The sequence below is a fragment of the Piliocolobus tephrosceles genome, chromosome 4 (assembly GCF_002776525.5).
Source record: "Piliocolobus tephrosceles isolate RC106 chromosome 4, ASM277652v3, whole genome shotgun sequence".
Classification (NCBI taxonomy): Eukaryota; Metazoa; Chordata; class Mammalia; order Primates; family Cercopithecidae; genus Piliocolobus; species Piliocolobus tephrosceles.
Genome location: NC_045437.1, coordinates 58,990,652 through 59,013,392, shown reverse-complemented (window position 1 = coordinate 59,013,392; position 22,741 = coordinate 58,990,652). Strand labels below are relative to the sequence as shown.

Genomic DNA, 22,741 nt, shown 5'->3' with positions numbered 1-22,741 from the left:
TTCTCACTCATAGGTGGGAACTGAACAATGAGATCACTTGGACTCGGGAAGGGGAACATCACACACTGGGGCCTATCATGGGGAGAGGGGAGGGGGGAGGGATTGCACTGGGGAGTTATACCTGATGTAAATGATGAATTGATGGGTGCTGACGAGTTGATGGGTGCAGCACACCAACATGGCACATGTATACATATGTAGTAAACCTGCACATTATGCACATGTACCCTAGAACTTAAAGTATAATAATAAAAAAAATGGGTGAAAGATTAAAAAATAAATAAATAAATAAATAAATAAATAAATAAATAAATAAATGCACATAGTTGGCTACTCTTGATGTAGAGCCAAGGCCTTTGCTTTGAGTTTGAATCTTTTAGATTTCTAAGCTGTCTTACATCAAAAACATCCATTATGCATCATCTATGACTTACAGTATTTCTTTGTAATTGAGAAGTTAAGGCACTCGAGAAGCAATCTGAGTTAAGAATCATTCACATTTCCTCCCAATCTTTTATGATTGGCTCACCTACACCTAGTTCTACAGTAATTTTTTTAGCATATTTACTAGCATTCTATTTAGTTTTCATATAAACACTTCACTTATATGTTACATCAGTCTACATAATAATATGATATGATATAATAGCAAGTACAACAGTCATTAACAGATTTGGGACTCTTGGCAAACATGCACCACCACAAAGGGGACCTGAAGTACAAAGGTGTACTGAACAGTAGCTGTCTAGAATGTCATAGACATTGGTGTGCAGACTTTAGAGAGGACATAATGTCTGCTAAGGCACTCTGCTGAAAAATATCTAGAATAAGGATTCTGCTGTTGCTTCTTGAGTGTGTAACTTTGTGTAAAGTCCTGATTATTTAGAAAAGAACAAACAAAAAAATAACCTGCCTAATGCTCTCCATTACAACTAGAAAAACACCTTAATCAAAATACACAGATATGAATAAAAAATTACAGAGAAGAAAAACAACAAATCTGTTTGGGAGTTGAAGAATTTTTAAAAAATGAGATTTCAGAAAAATCAAGACAGCAAAAGAAGGTTAGCAGAGGAAGACTTCTACCCTAAGAAGAAAAGCTATGTATGAATATAAAACTACTAAAGTGAAAACAAAGAGATATTACCTTGCCAGCCTCAGCTCCCTGCTACAAGTTCATAGAGTGATGTGGTGCCCACAAGTTCCCAAATTTATCAAAGATGGATTGCAATAAAATGACCTTGAGAATTCCTTTCGGGTCTATTTGTACAAACCTTGGCATGTGAGTGGCAGTTTCAACAAAAAACCAGCAGATCACGTGACTGGGTTTGCATGTTTATAAAACTGTTTCAAATGCAATCACCAGATTTCGAGATTTGAAAAGCATTCTAAAATGTTTCATAGTGCACAAGTAAAAGGGACAGGAACATTTCAGTGTTTCTGAGCAAATACAGAGCTTTAAGAAAATAGCTGGTATCAGTGAAGACATTTTGATTGGACAACTTCAGGCAAACAGGACGCCCATTTAACACTACACGTTCTCATATCCTTCACCATGAATTCAGGCATAGCTATCTTCAATCTGTCACAACAACCTGGGAAACATGATAATTCTTATAAGTGCCACAAAAAAACTATTTAAGAAATAGCAGAATTTGTCTGTTTCCTTAGTGAGAGAGGAGATTGACACATACCCTGGAAGAAGCTGTAAAGTAATACCATTCCCATGAGATACAACAAGCTATTGTAGATACTTAAGTAGTATTGTCTAAAGAAAAACAACATTCTTAAAGACCATTTTTGACAACAATGAAACCAACTCATGACCACTTTTTTCTTACATTTGATCTCCATAGATATTTGTACTCCAAAGATAGACAGACAATTGTTTACATAAAATAAAACATCATAAATTACCAACTAGAGTAAGATGTGTGTCAGAATAGCTGCAAACGACACTTTTGCAAAAACCACAGATAATATGGTGTGGCCGCTAAGAGATTTGTCACTGGCTATTTTTGAAACTCCAGCCCTTTACATCGACTACCATTATAGCTATTTAAGCATGAAATGTTTGTCCTCATTTTTATTCATATGTTTTATGGACCATTTACTGTTAGCTAGAAAAATCGTTTAAAAGGTAATTCAGTTTACAGCTGAGGAAAAATAAGCCTCCGAAACAATCTCAGAATATTGACTTAGTGTCAGATAGGTAGGAATGAACTTAAATTCAATGTGAAATTGGGGTAAAAGGTGACTTTTTAACAATTAACTTTAAAAGAAATAAATGAGAAGAGTAGCTTGTTAATGTTTCTCTCTTTGTTTCCCCCTTAATAGAAAACACCTTAGCCACAAAGGGATGCGAACTTCCTGCAAAGTTTTCACTATTCAAAAATAACTTCAAGTATGAAAGGTATGGCTTCAACACAGGATTAACTGCTGTTGGCCTCTGCCACACAACACACTGTAAAGACTATGAAAGACTAGATTAGTGAAGAATAGGACAACCATGCCTTCTATAAGACCTATTTTATTTCCCAGTAAAAACAAAACTTAATTATAATCGGAAAGTCTTTAATGCTTACTGTGTGTCCAAGGCACTACTCTAGACAGCACAGAGGGATACAAAAATGGTAAAACCTAGCTTGTGGCCTCCATGAACTTAAGGTCTAGAGGGAAGAGAAATGCCTGAATAACTTCAGCACAAAGCAGTGTACAAAACAGGATACAAATATACAAAATGCACCTTCTGCTGGAAAATGCAGTTCCCTTAGCTGTCAGTTGGGTTGAGGTGCCATGAGAATAAACTCCACCCTCTTATTGCTGTGTAGGAGAGGCGCCCCCTTCAGGCCTTAGAGCACCATAGATTGCCTCTTGCAAGTACGTGTTTCCTCTACTGCGGGGAGGCTCTTCAAAGAATTAAAATTCTTATTTACCCTGTGTTCCTAGCACTTAGTTTAGTTTCTTGTACATAGGAAGTAATCAGTAAATGTAAAATGAAGAATTAATAAATTCCCTCCATCCGGAATCCTCTGCCTCCTTTTCTCTACACGTGCCTATTTACATTTCTGAATGTAAAAGTCCTACCCAGCTCAAATGCCACTTCTTCCTTATGGCAATATCCATTCGTGCCTCACAATTCCCATCCTTGGCAGAAATATTGTTTATACTTTCTCTGGACTCTATAGTTTATATCCCTAAAATTTCTACAACTTTGAAATGGCTGAATCTTTAAATCAACAGTTGTCACTAGCTTTCCTTTGATACAATCCCCTAATATTTTATTTGATTATTGCTATTTGTGTACATTTGTTTTTATGTGTAAGCTCCTAGAGGGAGGTACCTAATGCTAACATGCCATTTATGATGCCACCAGCATTTTAAAGGAGCATCCATTTGTTGGTTCAACAAGAACTTCTTTAGCATCAATATTGTACCTAGAGCTAAATAAAATATTGATTTAATTAAATCGTATTTCTGGAAGTGATTGAAAGATTCCATGGAACAGGGGTCTTCTTAACCACCGCAGACTTTTGTCTGTTCTAACAGTGTGCTGTGTTTGTGCAAGGATTATCATCACCTAGGGCTATTTTGAGACTAACTACTGCAAGCATTTTTCCCCCTCAAATCCGCAAGCATTGTTTCCCTCAAATTCATCTTCTTCTTGGATAATGTCACAGATGAAATATACTGATGATCTTACATCAAATACTTAGAGGAAGAGGTTAAATGATTATTTGCCCCATCGTGATGGTCAGCTTCTAGCTTTGACCACCAAACCTCTGCTATACATTTATGAGTCTTCCTAAACCTCTAATTTAGGTTTCTAAATTCAAAATGCAAATGTCCTCTTCACCCCCAGAAAAGTTTGACATCTTTTTGTTTGGTCTCTCCATCTCTACAAATAACAAAATAAAACAAAACAAAAATAAAATGAAGAATGCCTTAAATGCACAGCTTTTAGCTCACTGCTGGGCACATAGGAAAGATGGGGCTAAAAATAGTTAACTAGTGATATGTGTGCAAAAAGATTTTTTAACTATAAATAATATTATAACTGGATATTTTATTTCACAGACAACTGTCATGTAGTCAGAGACTTCAAAATGCAACACTCATAGCTGGTATTTTATGTGCTTTCAGTTTGAGGTTTCTCATTTACAATGAATCATTTATATTTTCTCTAAAAACATAAAGCATTTTTGTTATTTTCAATCACATCAAATTGATTCTATTCTTGACATGATGACCATAATTGCAACAAGAACATCAATGATCATAATGGGATATGAGTATTTCACTTCAGCACTTCATATTCACCAAATCATGTCATGTGTGTACCTTAAATTTCTGAGAATTCATTTTTCAGAATCATCTTATAGATTGCTATTTTTTCATAATAAACTAAACTGCTGATTCACCTACAAGAAAACGCAGAAGGAACATGTATAACTATATTTGAGTTAACAGCTGCTGTGCCTACTAAAATCTTCCCCGTCTCACATTGAGAACACCATCACTACGTTTTTGCAGCTAAAAGAAGGTTGTTCTAAATGCAGATAATCTAAGAATCAGTCATCTTACATTCATGTCTTTCCCCAGAGTGGTTTAAAGGAAAATGCTTTAGAAAAATGTTTATAACATTTAAATTTGTTAGTTGCTGGAAACACTAAGTCTAAAGTAGGTTGTTTCTAGAATTCCTTAAATATCACCCCCCTCAAAAAAATAACAGAATGCAAAGTCCAGTATGTCTGATTTAAATGTACCTACAGGAGTCCAAAATAAGCATGATATTTTGCCCTAACTGGTAAAAAGTTCTGGCGTAAATTTTAGACAATTTGGGTGATCCTATAAATCATGAAAATCTCTCACCATCTGTCTCTTCTAATTTCACCATTCTTAACTTCTGTTCTGTTTCTCTCATCACAGTCCCAAAGTAAAAAGTCTGTTTTGAAGGTTATCAACTCTTTCCCCACCCCTGTAGAGGAGACTTCCCAACTGCTAAAATAGCAATAAAAAATAACTTGCCTACCAATTACTGAGATGGTTATAGAATCTCCGATTGGATCATCCTCTGCTTAAATGTTTAAAGCTCAGTTAAAATGCAAATTAACAGTAGACAATGTAGCAATTATGGCAAGAGTGGGACAAGAGAAAAAGTTTCATCCAAGAATGTAAATTTTTGAAACTATAATTAAATGTGCAATTTGTTCCGTTTCATTGAAATTTTTATGGCATGGAAATGTACCAGGAAACCCCAACTAAAGTAGTGTCAGATTAGTATTTCTAGTCTGGTCAAAAAGAATCACCTTAGAGACACTGCAATTTTGACAGCCCATCTTTTATCTCATGTCACTGAATTGATTTTTCCTAAATTGTTAAATTGGGTGGGTTAATGTGAAATTCCCTTTTGGGGAAAGATGAAATAATTTATTGATGAGGATGAAACTTTCTAGATATGTCAAGATATGATTGCTGCATCACAGAGAAGCTGGTACTCATATGTGTGAGTAGGAATAGTGTCTCTACTAGTGGCTTGAGTAAAATCTATACATGCATATGGAACATATGTGGATTCCATCTGACCAGCCATTCAGGTAACAGTTGCCAGTGTGGGAATGGGTTGAGAAGAGGTGAAATTAGAACAATAAAAGATCAAAAGTAATAAGAATATAATAACAGAAAGCACAAAGCACTAAAGGAGGAATCATCTGAGAAGTAAATGATTATAAATCATAACAGAATGGAGATTGATTTACATTCTGAAGATCTCAAGGAAACAAAATGTATAAGGAACAAAAAAAAATGTTTGGTAAAATTAAGAACTGACACATCTAATAAGAAATGACTATAGAAGAGCAGATAATTAGTGGTTTGTTCATACAGAATAACCCATACTTGAAAAAAATTATACATTAATATAAAAAATACATATAGAATAACAAAGAGGAGGCTGGGAGTGGTGGCTCACACCTGTAATCCAAGCACTTTAGCAGGCCAAAGTGGGCGGATTGCTTGAGCTCAGGAGTTTGAGACCAGCCTGGGCAACAGAGTGAAACCCCATTTCTACTAAAAATACAAAAAGTTCGCTGTGCATGGTGGCGCACACCTGTGGTCCCAGCTACTCAGGAGGCTGAGGTGGGAGAATCACCTGAGCCTGGGGAAATGGAGGCTGCAGTGCAGTGGTGATTGCACTACTGCACTGCAGCCTGGGCAATTGGAGTGAGACCCTGTCTCAAAAATAAAAATAATAATAATAAATAGGAGAGTATATAGACATAGATAAAGCAAAGGCATGATGATTTTTAAAAATACTCTTTCCCCTAATGTATTTGTAACTCCCCAAAAAAGGGGCACAAGCCAATAATACAAATAGACAAATAGTAAGTGCTGTAACACTAAGAAGAAGACCTGAATATTTTCTAAAGAACAAAATGTTCTGCACTGTCTCGAAGGAATGTGAGGTAGCATCAGAAATTGTTAGTATCTTTTTTCTGGGTTTCCTGTTTATCCAAAGAGCAACATCTTTAATAAGCAATGACCTGAACACTGATTCAACATCTTGACACGGACACAAACCATCTTGACATTGCCAACCTCCATTACAGACTGATAATATTGGTTCCAACTTGGACATTTTCAGGAAATGAGAAAACAAGCTAACCATCTGCCTTCCTTTAGTTGTAGTTTTAAAGCAAGGATACTCCAAAAATAAAAGTCAACTTTATGCCACAGATTAAATATCAAACTATGAATGACATTTGCTATTCAGGTAATAAAAGTGTAAGATTCCACTTGCCCATAGGGTTCTTCGAACAAAATAATAAAAATGCCAAAGAATTCAATTTAAAAAAGAACTCCATGAAGAAAATTTTACTTTTCTAAATTAAAAATCAAATATATAATTAAAAGCTTAATAGCTAAATGCAAAAAAAAAAAACTATTACAATATAATGAACAAATATAACATTTTTAGAGAAAAGATGATGCTGATCATTAAGAAAATCCTAAAAACCCTAAAAGACAAAGGCCTGAAAAGACAGGTTTTTAAATTTCAAACTCACTAGTAATCCAAGAGATGCAAACTAAAACAACGAGATTCCATTTATAAAAAACAAAATTAAAAAAAAAAAAAAACATGTAAGGCTAGCAAGTGGGCAGTGAGACAAGCATACTTGAATAGAATACAGTGGGAATTTCTCTTTGAAAAATAAATTGAGAAAAGCCTTTGACCTGGCAGTTTCACTTCTGGGAATCTATTCTAAGCAAACAATCCAAAGTGTAAATAAAAATGTATGCACACAGGTGTTCCGAATAATTTGTATATAATATGGGAAAATGACTAACAATAAAAGAATGGTTAAGTAAATCAGGATATATAATTCGTATAATACACATAATACAGACACATTATACAGACTTTTTTGTTACATAGGTAAACATTCCTGTTAAGTAGAAAAGTAGGGTTCAACATTTTAGATATGATGTCAAACTCTGTGTGTGTGCACGTGTTTGTTTATGTTCATACCCACAAGTACATATTGAAAACTATATTTTGAAATAACTATCTCTATAAAGATAGACATTATTTTTCTTAATAGAAAAACACATTATTTAAAGAATAAAATTTTTACTGTTTTCCAATAATACCATGCAGCCAAAACAAAGTATCCTTTTGGATTTACTAAATTTGGTTTACAATAACTGAGGATTATGAGAGAATCCAGAGGGTCTAGGCATGGCTAAAGCCTATCTTCGCTGTATACACACTATTCATTTAAACGAAGTTGAAAGCCAAACATTTCAAGATATCAAATAACACTTAAGACTTAGATCCATTTGGTATGCTAAATACAAATTGTTCTTTTGTACTTAGCTCTGCCAAGAATCTTTATTGATTAACTTGTAAACCTTAAGAGAAAATGGTATACATCTGAAACGACATAAAATACACTTCTTGCCAAAGATCCTACAATCCTTCCAAACAAGTCTAATTCTACTGAATGTTTAAATTAATTCTATCAAACATTGATAACTTTTGCTGTGAAGAGTTATGAAAGCTATTTCTTCCAATTCTAGAGTTTGCAGATTTAATAACAAAAAGTATATGTAAAATATTTTATTCCTAAAATGTAGACGTGTTTCTAACTAGATGAACAGGTCCTCTCCCTATTCCCCAACAAAAGATATTGCAAAGACTAGTACTGTCAATGAATTGAGTAATACCATTTATTGATACCAGTAAAAACAAAAAGCTTTAATTACTCTCAATTCTGAGACTAGTTTCCATAATCATGGTGTTGTTGGAACATATGACTTAATTTTGAACTATCTTCTCTCTATTATGACATGCTTCAAAATGATAACAGGTCCTTGTTTGATCATATATATTGGAAAACTCTAAAGTTTCCTTATGAAATACTTATTTTCAAGAGTGTAAATTCCTTTTTTTTTTTTTTTTTTTTTTTTTTTTTTTTTTTTTGAGACGGCGTTTCACTCTTTCACCCAGGTTGGAGTGAAGTGTCATGATCTCGGTTCGCTGAAACCTCTGCCCCCCAGGTTCAAGCAATTCTCCTGCCTCAGCCTCCCCTCATCAGAAAAAAAAAAAAAAAAAAAAAAAAAAACTGATAAACTATTTCATAAGCCATCCCTGTTGAAGAGTGATTAGAAGGATTCCTGAACACAGACTACCAATTTACTTAAAATTCTTAAAAAGATGTAACCTGGCCGGGCGCAGTGGCTCACGCCTGTAATCCCAACACTTTGGGAGGCAGATCACGAGGTCAGGAGATCGAGACCATCCTGGCTAACACGGTGAAACCCCGTCTATACTAAAAATACAAAAACTTAGCCGAGCCCGGTAGCAGGTGCCTGTAGTCCGAGCTACCCGGGAGGCTGAGGGAGAAGAAACGCTTGAACCTGGGAGGCGGAGCTTGCAGTGAGCCGAAATGGTGCCACCGCACTCCAGCCTGGGCAACAGACCCAGACTCCGTCTCAAAAAAAAAAAAAAAAAAAAAAAAGATGTAACCCACATCCTTAAGATACAGAACATTTCCATCTCCCTAGAAAGTTCTTTCATCTCTCTTTCTGGTCAGTCTTCCGTCTCAGAGGCAATCACCTTTCTCTAACCTTAGTTTTGTTCTACAACTTTCTAGAAATGGAATCATACCAGATGTATTCCCTTTTTGTCTCGATTCCTTCACTCAGCGTTTCGTCTTTGAGAGTCACTCATTTAGTTGCAGGTATCAGTAGTTCATTCATTTTTGTTGCTGAGTAATATTCCATTGTATAACTGTGACAAAATTTGTTTACTGATTCTCCTTTTGATTAATATGTGGGTTTATGAATATATGGGTTTATGAATATTTTAGCAAGTATTTATGTATAATATAATTTTTTATGTGTAACATAAAATTTGCTTCTGGGTAAATAATAGGAGTGGAATTTAATTTTCCTATCAACAAGTATAAGAGTTCAGTGGTTCTAACTCCTCACCAGTATTTGGTGTTTTCAACCTTTTTAATTTTGTCCATTCCAGTGGGTGTGTGGTGGTATCTCTTTGTGGTTGTAAATGCGTTTCTCTGAAGCCGAAAGATATGGAGCACTCTTTACTGTGTTCATTGGCCATTTGTATATTTACTTTTATAAAGTGTCCCTTGAAATGCTTTGCTCATTTTTATTGAGCTATTTTCTTTGGTCCTTATCTTATTAATGTAGATGTGCTTTATGTGATATTGATTGAAGTCCATTGTCAGATATGTTTTACAAATATTTTTATCCTGTTAGTTGCTTCCTTACTCATTTACTTAATTATGTCTTTTGATGAGCAGTCTAATTTACCAATTTTGAGGGTTATTATGTTCTGAATCCTGCCATGTTCGGTTCTTGAAGTATCAGAGTTTTACCCTTTGCTTTTAGGTCTCCAATCCATCTTGAATTAATTTTTGTCTGAGGTGTGAACTTAGAGAATGAAAATTTATTTTTTCCAATACGAATATCAATTTATTCTAATTTCATTTGTAAATAAGACTCTCCATTCCTTTATTTAATTGCTTTGGTGTCTTGAAAAAAATCAATTTACTGTATAAATGTGTGTCTATTTCCGGACTCTTTTATTTCTGTCATTTATTTGTGTATCCTTATGTCAAAACCTCATAATCTTTAGTACAACTGTATTCTTATAGGAAATGTAGAGTCACGTAGAATTGCTGTACTTTTTCAAGATTATTCTGACTATTCTACCTTCTTTACTCTCCCATATAAATTTTAGAATAAGTTTGTCAATTCCTATAAAATAAAAGCCACTGTGATGAAGATTAAGATAAATTTGAACATATAGATTAGTTCAGGGAAAATTAATATCCTAAATTGTTGTTGAGTCTTCTGATCAATGAGCAAAGTGTATCTCTCCACTATTTAAGTCTTAAATTTCTCTTGGTAAATTATAGTTTTCAGTGTAAGAATTGTGGACATATTTCATTAAATTTACTACCAAGTATTTTCTATTTTCCGGCATTATAATAAATGAAATTTTTAAATATTTAGTTTTAATTGTCCATTGTATTTATAAACATGATTAAATTTGTATTGACTGAGATACTGATACCTTTCTAAACTCATGTATTAGTTTAAGCCCCTTTTTTGGAAGCTATTCCTTATGGTTATTTAAGTACCTATTTATGTCATCCATGAATAAAATCTGCTTTACTTCTTGCTCTGCAAACCGTATGCGTTTTAATTATTCTTCTTGCACTGTTGCTAAGACCTTCAGTAAAATGTTGAATAGAGATGTAAGAACAGACATTACTACCTTGTTCCCAATCTTATAGGAAGAGCCGTCTTTCATCTGTAATTATGATGTGAGCTGTTGGGCTTTTATGTAGATGGCTTTTATCAAATATTCCTACAGATGACTCTTTGCTAGGATGGGAGTACGTGCTGTCCTGTGCACTGTAGGATGTTTAGCAGCAACCCTGGCTTCTACCAACTAGATGGCAGTAGCACCCTTCCTCTAGCTGTGACAATGTCTCCAGACATTTCCTAATGTCCCTATGGTCAAAGTTGCCCCCATTTGAGAACCACAAAGCTAAACTGAGGCAGTAAGTCAGGCACAAGCACAGGAGATTACAGCTAACATCATCAGGCAGCTGCCTGAATGGGGACTTGCATTTTCTGAGCTGCAGACTGACTTGCTTGGTTCGCCTATTTCTTTAGATCCCCTTGCCTATTAAAAGGCTGTCTTAGTCCACCTGGGCTACTATAAACAAAATGCCACAAACACGGTGGCTTATAAGCAGTAGTAATTTATTTCTCACAATTCTGGAGACTGGGAAGTCCAAGATCAAGGAACCAGCAAATTTGAGAAGCTTCCTCATAGATGGCACCTTCTCATGGTGTCCTCACATGGTGGAAGAGTTAACTGAGATCCCTACGGCCTCTTTTATAAGAGCAACAGTCCTATTCATGAGAATCACCTAAACACCCCCTAGAGCCCTCAACTCCTAATACAATCACCTGGAGGTGAGGACTTCAACACATGAATTTTAGAGGGACACAAACATTCAGACCATAGGAGAGGCTCTGACCCATTCTTCTGGGTGCAATGCTCACATAAAATAGGAACATTCAGACTCAGGACCCTGAAGATAATGCAATAGCACCCTGGAGAGGAAGTATTCTTGGGCCTCTAGGCTTTTGATAGATGTCAGAGATGGCGCAGAATGACAGCAGCCTAGTCTTCATCTCCTTTATTTGTTTTGTTTTTTCCTGTACAATTAGAGACAATGTCTTGAGGTACTTTCTTACCTCCAATGCAGCTATTATTCAAAAAAAATGACTGGGTAAGCCTCCTTCTTAAAAGAGCCATGTTTTTACACACATACGCATGCACACACACTTTCTTTCTAATAAGTACCATAAGTGCTTTCCAATTGTAATAAAATTTGACAAAGTTGGCGTATTTGAATTGTACAATGAGTCAATGTTTTCCAATCTCCTTCCCTCATGCTATTGCAAAAGACACATGCACGCATATGTTTATTGCAGCACTTTTCACAACTTACAAAGATTTGGAACCAACCCAAATGCCCATCAGTATTAGACTGGATAAAGAAAATGTGGCATATATACCATGGAATACTATGCCACCATAGAAAAGAATTTCATGTCCTTTGCAGGGACATGTATGAAACTGGAAACCATCATTCTCAGCAAACTAACACAGCAACAGAAAACCAAACACCACATGTTCTCAGTCATAAGTGGGAGTTGAACAGTGAGAACATATGGGCACAGGGAGGGGAACATCACACACCAGGGACTGTCAGGAGGTGGGGGGCAAGGGTAGGGATGGCATTAGGAGAAATACCTAATATAAATGATGGATTGATGGGTGCAGCAAACCACCATGGCACGTGTATACCTATGTAACAAGCCTGCACGTTCTGCGTACGTATCCCAGAACTTAAAGTACAATTTAAGAAAAGGTTTATTTGTATATTGAATGAACTTTGAATATTGGGAAAATGTACATGCTCCTCTTTTTCACATATTTTTGGTATTAATAAAATTCAAAATAATTTAAAAGCAACTTCTCTCATCAAGTATTTTCAAAATTCATAGATACTAAACTTTACCCTTCTTGGGTAAGGTTTGCCAGGTTTTGTAACATTAGAACAGGCTTGTAATGAGGAGCCTGGGCAAAAACAGAAATAAAAAGTAATGAAAGCTACAAATATGGAGAAATATTAATCACTGGATAATTTTCTAAGATCCACTATGAATAGGACTGCTTAATAACAGAAGGGAGAAAATACTATGAAATTTAAAGTGTTTGAAGAAATAAGCATTTATATGGAAATCAATATATCAAGAAATATGTTATGGTTACCAAATATGCTATAAATCTGGACATCATCTCAATTTCATCACCAAAAACTTTTTAACTCAATCTTCTGATGAAATTTCTTTCATTTCATTTTATCATACATTCTATCCAATTGTATAATAAAAACACAGTTCCGATTACTGAAATACCCTTTATAATAAAATTGCTGGTATCATTCTATAACCAAAGGTTAATAGGTTCACCTTCAAATAAAAAGGCAAAGTGTTTTTATTCATAAATGAGAATTTCTATTCCCAGCCACTTATACAGGAAGTGCCAATAAGATTTCATTGTGGAAATTTTAACACAATATAACTTCTATGCATGCTTAATTTAGCACAGCCAAAGAAGAAACATCTTCAAGATGTTCCAAGTGTGAGGCCCACTCTAAATGTAGATGACTCATGTTTATGGATGTGATTAATAAACTGCTAGTGCAGTCAGCTGTAGAGTAGAAATTTTAGCTAGTTCAAATGTACATTCAAAATAATGTACTTCTAAATTATCAAATTCTTTTTGTACTTTCATTCCAGATAATCCCTCTACTTGAGCAAAAACTATGAATTCATCATCATTTCGCTGTGATTTATATATAGTTTGACAATTATTTTTTATCTTACTTTAAATCAACAAGCATCTGCGAGAAAAATTTTTAAAAAAAGATTACAGGAAAAAATTCCAATTAACTTATCAGGTACAGAAAATTTATTTGCATTAAGCATGCTATTTTTCCTCAATCTCTCCTGTTTATGACTAACTGCATACCATTCAACTAATATAAAAGTGTTTACTAAAAGATCAGAGAAGTTATCCACCTTCACAGCCATTTGGAAGAGAAAAAAGTCTTTCTACTCTTTCCCAAATGGGTTATAAACACATCCCTAGAGCAATTTCAAACAAATATATTCCTCTGCAATTTGATTCTGAAAAAATTGTATACAAATGAAAATTACACACAGAGAATACTTAAATCATGACTATGGAACAACAATTACTACATCTGGATACACAACTAGGCAACTAATTATTTCAGAAATGCAATCGTGCACACAAATAGATACTCACTAATTTCCCTCCCACTCTAATCCCTTAACTTCCTCTTGTGTTTTTCACATCAATTTTAGCTCTCCTATCACTTTTTTCTCTATTAAGAACAATTTGTTAAATGGCTTTTTATCTTCCACTAATGTATGCAATTCAATTATGTGTTCTTGTCAATGTATCCATCAATGAGGATGATTAGCATCCATTATCTGACCCTTCATTTTCTATATGACGTTTGTAAAATCAGTGGCATAAAAGAAATTCTTGTTTCTTTGGTTTGTGTCAGCAGTAACAACAAGAGAAACATACCAAATATAAGACATTAGGAATATATCACAGTAAATTCAAACACAGTGCAATTTCCGTTATATTTCAACAGTCACCATGGAACTTTTAAGTCTCTGTTTCACTTATTCTTTTGAGACATTCTTACCTCAAAAAAAAAAAAAAGGAAGAAAGGAAAGAATTGAAAACTCATACTTCAATATTAACTACAGGATTGTGTCTTCATTCCAAGTAGAGTCAGAGATTTAAAAATTAAATGATTAGCACATAAGCTCTAAATAAAAGTAAAATTGGGTTTTCTTCAACCTTCTGATAGGAATTTCAGGTTCAAAATAGCTTCTGGCTAACATCATGTAATGCTGCAGTTACCAACTTGTCACTAAAACCGTTGAAGACAGCCTTTAAACCCAGAACTAACGGATAATCAATTCCATAATCTATAAGAGAAAGATAGGTTCTAACTTTGAAATCCTAAAGGGAATTTAGTTATTCAATGGCATACCCAGCTTTCACTTCCAATTGACTGGCTTGTAGACATAGAAAACTAAGAACATATCCTTCTTTTGTTTTTTCCTTCAACTTTTAAGTTCAAGGGTACATGTACAGGATGTGCAGGTTTGTTACATAAGTAAACATGTGCCATGGTGGTTGCTGCACAGATCATCTCACCACCTAGATATTAAGCCTACCACATATTACCTATTCTTCCTGATACCATCCCTCCCCACAAACCATCCCACCCCCACAAGTCCCAGTGTGTGGTGTTCCCCCATGTGTCCATGTGTTCTCATCATACAGTTCCCACTTATAAGTAAGAACATGTGGTGTTTGGTTTTCCATTCCTGCATTAGTTTGCTGAGGATAGTGGCTTCCAACTCCAACCATGTCGCTGCAAAGGACATGAACTCGACCTTTTTAATGGCTGCATAGTATTCCATGGTGTATATGTACCACATTTTCTTTATCCAGTCTATCATTGGTGGGCATTTAAGTTGATTCCATGTCTTTGCTTTTGTAAATAGTGCTGCAGTGAACATACACATGCATGTATCTTTATAATAGAATGATTTATATTCCTTTGGGTGTATACCCAGTAATGGGATTGCTGGGTCAAATAGTATTTCTGCCTCAAGGTCTTCAAGGAATTGCCACACTGTCTTCCAAAATGATTGAACTAATTTACACTCCAACAGTGTAAAAGCATTCCTTTTTCTCTACAACCTTACCAGTATCTGTTGTTTTTTGATTTTTCATCACAGCTGGTGATGAGATAATATCTCATTGTGGCTTTGATTTGCATTTCGCTAATGATGTGATGAGCTTTTTTTCAGACGCTTGTTTGCTGCATGGATGTTTTCTTTTGCAAAGTGTCTGTTCATGTCCTTTGCCCACTTTTTAATTGGGTCATTGGTTTATTTCTTGTAAATCTGTTTAAGTTCTGGATATTAGACTTTTGTCAGACGGCCAGATTGCAAAAATTTTCTCCTATTCTGTAGGTTGTCTGTTCACTCTGATAGTTTTTTTTCTTTTTCTGTGCAGGGGCTCTTTAGTTTAATTAGATCCCATTTGTCAATTTTTGCTTTTGTTGCAATTGTTTTTGGCATTTTCATCATGAAATCTTTGCCTGTACCTAATATCCTGAATGGTAATGCCTAGATTTTCTTCTAGGGTTTTTATGGTCTTAGGTTTTACATTTAAGTCTTTAATTCAACCTGACTTAATTTTTATATATGGTGTAAGGAAGGGGTCAAATTTCAATTTTCTGCATAGGACTAGCCCTTTCTCCCAGCACCATTTATTAAGTAGGGAATCCTTTTTCTCATTGCTTGTTTCTGTCAGATTTGTCAAGGATCAGGTGTTGTAGGTAGGTGTGTGGTATTATTTCTGAGTTCTCTATTCTCTTCCATTGGTCTATGTGTCTGTTCTTTTGTTTTTCTTTCTTTCTTTTTTTTTTTTTTTTTTTTTGAGGTGGAGTCTCACTCTGTTGCCCAGGCTGGAGTGCAGTGGCATGATCTCAGCTCTGCAACCTCTGTCTCCCAGGTTCAAGCAATTCTTCTGGCTCAGCCTCCAGAGTAGCAGAGATTACAGGCGCATGCCACCACACCTGGCTAATTTTTGTATTTTTAGTAGAGATGGGGTTTCACCATGTTGGTCAGGCTGGTCTCAAGCTCCTGATCTCGTGATCTGCCTGCCTTCGCCTCCCAAAGTGTTGAGATTACAGGCATGAGCCACCGCGCCTGGCCCTCTGTGTCTGTTCTTATACCAATACCATGCTGTTTTGGCTACTGTAGCCTTGTAGTATATTTTGAAGTCAGGTAGCATGATGCCTCCAGCTTTGTTCTTTTTGCTTAGGCTTGTCTTGGCAATTTGGGCTCTTTTTTGGTTGCAAATGAATTTTAAAATAGTTTTTTCTAATTCTGTGAAGAACGTCAATGGTAGTTTCATGGGAATAGCATTGAATATATAAATTACTTTATTCAGTATGACCATTTTCACAGTATTGATTCTTCCCATCCATGAGCATGAAATGTTGTTCCATTTGTGTTATCTCTGATTTCTTTGAGCACTGGTTTGTAGTTCTCCTTGAAGATGTCCTTCACTTACCTTGTTAGCGTTGTTCCTATTTTATTCTTTCTGTAGTAATTGTGAATGGGAGTTCATTCATGATTTGGCTCTCTGCTTACCTGTTGTTGGTGTACAGGAATTCCAGCAATTTTTGCACATTGATTTTGTATCCTGACTGCTGAAGTTGCTTATCAGATTAAGAAGCTTTTGGGCTGAAACTATCGGTTTTCTAGATATAAGATCATGTCATCTGCAAACAAAGATAATTGGACTTCCTCTCTTCCTATTTATTTCCGTCTCTTGCCTGATTGCCCTGGCCAGAATACTATGTTGAATAGGAGTGGTGACAGAGGGCATCCTTGTTTTGTGCCCATTCAGTATGATATTGGCTGTGGGTTTGTCATATATGGCTCTTATTATTTTGAGGTATGTTCATTCAATATCTAGTTTATTGAGAGTCTTTAACATGAATGGATGCTGAACTTTATCAAAGGCCTTTTCTGCATCTATTGAGATAATCATGTGGTTTTGTCTTTAGTTTTTTATATGATAAATAACATTTATTGATTTGCATATGTTGATACAACCTTGCATCCCAGAGATGAAGCCAACTTGATCATAGTTGATAAGCTTTTTGATGTGCTGCTGGATTTGTTTTGTCAGTATTTTATTGAGGACTTTTGCATTAATGTTCATCAAGAATATTGGCCTGAAGTTTTCTTTTTTTGTTATATATCTGCCAGGTTTTGGTATCAGGATGATGCCGGCCTCATAGAATAAGTTAGGGAGGGGTCCTTCCTATTCAATTTTTTGGAATAGTTTCAGCAGAAAGAGTACTAGCTCTTCTTTGTACCTCTGGTAGAATTCAGCCGTGAATCCTTCTAGTCCTGGGCTTTTTTTGGTTAGTAGGTTACTTACTACTGTCTCAATTTCAGAACTTGTTATTGATCTGTTCAGGGATCCAATTTCTTCCTGGTTCAGTCTTGGGAAGATGTATGTGTCCAGGAATTTACCCATTTCTTCTAGTTTTTCTAATATATGTACATAGAGGTGTTTAAAGTATTCTCTGATGGTTATTTGAATTTCTGTGGAGTCAGTGGTGATATCCCCCTTATTATTCCTAATTGTGTTTATTTGATCCTTCTCTCTTTTATTCTTTTTTCGTCTTGCTAGCAGTCTATTTATTAATTTTATCAAAACAACAGCTCCTGGATTTGTTGACATTTTGAAGGATTTTTGTGTCTCTATCTCCTTCAATTCAACACTGATTTTGGTTATTCTTGTCTTCTGCTAGCTTAGGGTTTTGTTTGCTCTTGATTCTCTAGTTCCTTTAGTTGTGATGTTAGATTGTTAATTTGAAATATTTCCAGCTTTTTGATGTGGGAATTTAGTGCTATAAATTTCTACTTATTTATTTTTTGAAATGGGTCTCACTCTGTCACCCAGGCTGGAGTGCAGTGGCGCAATCTCGCTCACTCCAACCTCCGCCTCCCAGGTCCAAGAGATCGTCCTGCCTCAGGCTCCCAAGTAGTTGGGACTACAGGTGCATGCCACACACCCAGCTGCTTTTTGTATTTTTAGTAGAGACAGGGTTTAACCATGTTGGCCAGGCTGGCCTCGAACTCCTGACCTCAAATGATCTGCTCCCTTTGGCCTCCCAAAGTGCTGGGATTACAGGCATGAACCACTGTGCCCAGCCTAAATTTCCTTCTTAACACCACTTTAGCTACAGCCCAGAGATTCTGGTATGCTGTCTCTGTATTCTCATTAGTTTCAAAGAACTTCTTGATTTCTACCTTAATTTCATTATTTACCCAAGAGTCATTCAAGAGCAGGTTGTTCAATTGCCATGTAATTATGTGGTTATGTCTGGATTTCTTAATCTTGAGTTCTAATTTGATTGTGCTGTGATCTGACAGACTGTTATGATTTCAGTTCTTTTGCATTTGCTGAGGCATGTTTTACTTCTGGTTGTGATTAATTTTACAGTCAGTGCTGTATGGCTATGAAAGAATGTATATTCTGTTGTTTTTAGTGGAGAATTTTTAGTGGAGACACTATAGATATGTATCAGGTCCACTTGATCCAGAGCTGAGTTCAGGTTCTGAATATCTTTGTTAATTTTCTGTCTCAATGATCTGTCTGATATTGTCAGTGAGGTGTTAAAGTTTTCTACTATTATTGTGTGGGAGTCTCTCTCTTTGTAGGTCTCTAAGAACTTGCTTTATGAATCTGGGTGCTCCTGCATGGGGTACATATATATTTAGGATAGTTATTTCTTCTTCTTGATTCGAACCCTTTACTATTACGTAAAAAAATATGGAACGCTTCAGGAACTTGCATGTAATCCTGGTGTGGGGCCATGCTAATGTTCTTTGTATTGTTCCAATTTTAGTATATGTGCTGCCAAAGCAAGCACTCCTTCTTTTCTTTACTGGATAAAAGGGACCCAGAGTTCTTGGTTTGGGGAATTTTACTTAGAGGCAAATGCTCTTTCTCCCACCATTCCAGCATTTTTAAGAAAAAAAGTGAGCAGAAAGTAGGGGAGAGAGGCCCGTAATGCCACATGTTCCAAACGGCTTAGTCTGCAGAAGTAGAGCCTTTGGTTGATGAAATGGGGAGAAAAGGTGAACAGAGCACAGAGAAGCAATCCTGATAGGTTGGGAATTACAGATGCCATGTATAACTTCTTATGGTATCAAAGAATCAGGCTGCAGAAGCTGAAAGATCAAAAGCTAACTGAGAGGAGATACTTTAAATAAAAATTACCAGAAAATGGTCATTGAAATGGCAACTAAACCCAACAATGTTCATTAAACTGTAAACTGGATGTTGAAGTTTTCACCACCATTGTAATAGAAAAAGAGCTGGACCAAAAAACTTCAATTTGGGTATCTTTGTGGCTTTACTTAAAATTGTGTAAAATATATATATATATTATAAAACACATAGATAATACATAATATATATTTATTATATATTATATATTTAATATATATTTTATATATTATATATTATATATTTAATATATATTTTATATATTATATATTTAATATATATTTTATATATTATATATTTAATATATATTTTATATATTATATATTATAAAACAAATATATATATATTTGATTCTCTAGTTATTTTAGTTGGGAGAGATATAGATATAGATATAGACACACACACACACACACACATACAAAACACAGAACAGGGGAAAGAGAACAGTGCTCCAAAAATTCAGAACAAACCTCTGAAAAATGTTTACTGCAGAATTCAAAAGAAAAACTTAGAAGACTACTTGGTATCCTTAATAAAGAACCAAGAGATTGGCCTCTATGGAAAGAAAACAGGATGAAATGAAGAGGATTCCAGGCAGGTTAAACAAGGCAATGGACAATGAGTAAAATGAAAAGGGAGAGAGAATTTTTTTTAAGGATGATTACATAGAAACTAAAAGCAAAGTAGAATAATTAATTGATACTGAAGACAGTGGGTTGAAGCATTATTTAACAGTTCTATAAGCCTTCACAGGGAGACAGGAAAAGAAAAGTATGATAGAGAAGAAGAAAGAATTGAAAAAGAGAGACTAGGGAGCTAACATATAGCTCATCAGCATTCCCAGAGGAGAGTCAGAGAAATAAAACAGAAACAATAACCAAATACACATCCCAAGAAAACTTTCCTAACCTCAGGAAAATGAGTGACATGGCTCCAAGAAAAAAATAAATCAGTAAAAGACCTAAACCTTAACATATCTGGCACTTTTTAAACTACTAAGTAAACAGAAAAAAAAAAAAGAAATCCTGCAAGATTCCAGGAAGAAATAAAACTTTTAACTTAAAACAAATAAAGTATGCTGGCTTCAAATAAAATATAGATTCTAAGGAAATGTTGCAGCCCTTAAGACATTATATACTACAATGTGTGTGCATCTATATATATATAATGTGTGTATATACACACACACACATAGTTAAAACTGTAAGAATAAACTAATAGAAATACAGTACTAAAGTCTAACAAAACTCTCTTGAAGAGAAAAAGTAGCTGGAAAATTAAAAGGACCATAAAGCATATGAATAAATTCAATTAATGAAGTTGGTCTAACAGTTACATTTAAAAGTTTGGATTCTTCAAACAAAGAAAATACTTTTGTAAAAAGTTGATCAAAAATTATTCATATATCAGACAGAGGCAGATAAAAGCTATAAAACATAGAAATTATATAAACCATAAGTATGCATAAGTATGTGAAAGACATATACATAACCCAGGGGAATTAATATCAGAAGATAACCTTTAAAATTAAAAACGCAAAGGCAAACCTTAAAATAAAACATTTCTAAATGGCACAGGCTAAAGAATAAATCCAAATTGCAATTGCAAACTATTTTAAAGTTAAGAACAATTGAAAAATCTATATAAAAATCTAATAATGTGTGGTAAAGGATGGACTCAAAAGGAAAAAAAGCCCATGACATTCAGGGTTCTCATCATTTAAAAAATTGAATAAAATAAAATAACAAAATATTCAACTCAATAAACTGGAGAAGTTCAATAAAGGTCAACAAAATAACCTGAAGAAAAGTCACAGGAACGAATCAATAAAAATCAAAACAGAACGACATATCCATTTAATAACCTAGAAAAAGATCAGAACTCCAAGGAAGGTTGGGAAAAATGAGTTAATAAAAATAAAAGCAGAAAAAGGGCAATTAAATAAGTAGAACTCTGCAAGAGTAAGACAAGAAAATTTAGATTTCATTAAAAATGACAAAGTAGATGTGACCAAATATAGAAACAAGATTAAAAATATGCAAAAGAATAGCATATACAATTCTATTCTGATTAATGTGATAGACTAATGCAGTGGCAATAATGTAAGAAAATATGAAGTGATGAAACTGATCCAGAAAGAAATCGAAACCAGAACATAGTAAAACAAATATACAGCAGAAACAAAAGAAAAAGACTTTTAGAAAAATTGACCTAAACCAAAAAAGCAAAACAAAAATGGTATAAGAAGTAAGTTATTTCAGAATTACACTATATTCCACAACATAGATAAACAACGGAAGCCTACTGAATTCATTATATTAGGTTGTTGCAAAAGTATTTGTGGTTTTTGCCATTAAAAGTAATGTAATAGCTAATAGCTATTACAAACATAACACCATACCTGACGATTATTTTTTAAAAGATACACCTATCTCACTTTTTTAAAATGCAAACATAACTAATATATAAATAAAACTAAGGAATATATTAAAAGAAAAAAATTCACAACAAAATAAGAGTTGTAAATACTGTAAACAATGACACAGAAACAGAAGTATTAATTTCCATGGTAATTCTTTTTCTCAAAAGATCAAAAGAGAAAGATACAATGGGAGTTATGTCATTCTAGATTTTAAAATGTATTAGAAACCTATAACAAGGAAAATATTATGACACTATCTCTAGACAAGAAAGACAAATGATTAAAAGAGGTTTGATGCCACAGACACCCAAATATGTCTAGTATAAGATTTTAGTATAAGTAAATGTGACATTTCAACTCACTGGACAAGCTATAGACTAATCAAGAAAAGCTATTAAGAAAATTGACTTGTACATGCCAGCAAGTTCTCAGGTCACAAGAAGAAAGGCAAAACTCCAGAGGTTAGCCTTTAAATTCAGCCAGACAAACCATCTGAAAGTGAAATGGGCCCATGGAATATGCCAATGGGACTGCGAAAGTACATCAACTCTGTCTGCATTTACTAGTCAGCCCTTTTCTTTCTTCTCCAACCTTTATTTATCACTGTCCCTAAATCACACTAGATTAGCAAAGAAAATATTAGGCTGGTGCAAAAGTAATTGCGGTTTTTGCTATGAAACGTAATGGCAAATAATAACAATGTTCCCACAGATTATGTCCCTCAAAATTAACCAAAATAGTAAAGTATGGACGGTGAAAGC

The 22,741-nt window shown here is 34.6% G+C and overlaps 1 protein-coding gene and 1 non-coding gene across 4 annotated transcripts in view; both read right to left on the bottom strand.

Moving 5' to 3' along the window:
- PDE4D (phosphodiesterase 4D) overlaps nucleotides 1-22,741 on the bottom strand; it is a 1,617,209-nt gene that overhangs the window by 1,367,154 nt on the left and 227,314 nt on the right. The gene's annotated exons all lie outside the window — the stretch shown is intronic.
- Nucleotides 19,094-19,199, bottom strand: LOC111541689. The gene has a single exon (XR_002731348.1). It is a non-coding gene; the product is annotated as a U6 spliceosomal RNA (small nuclear RNA).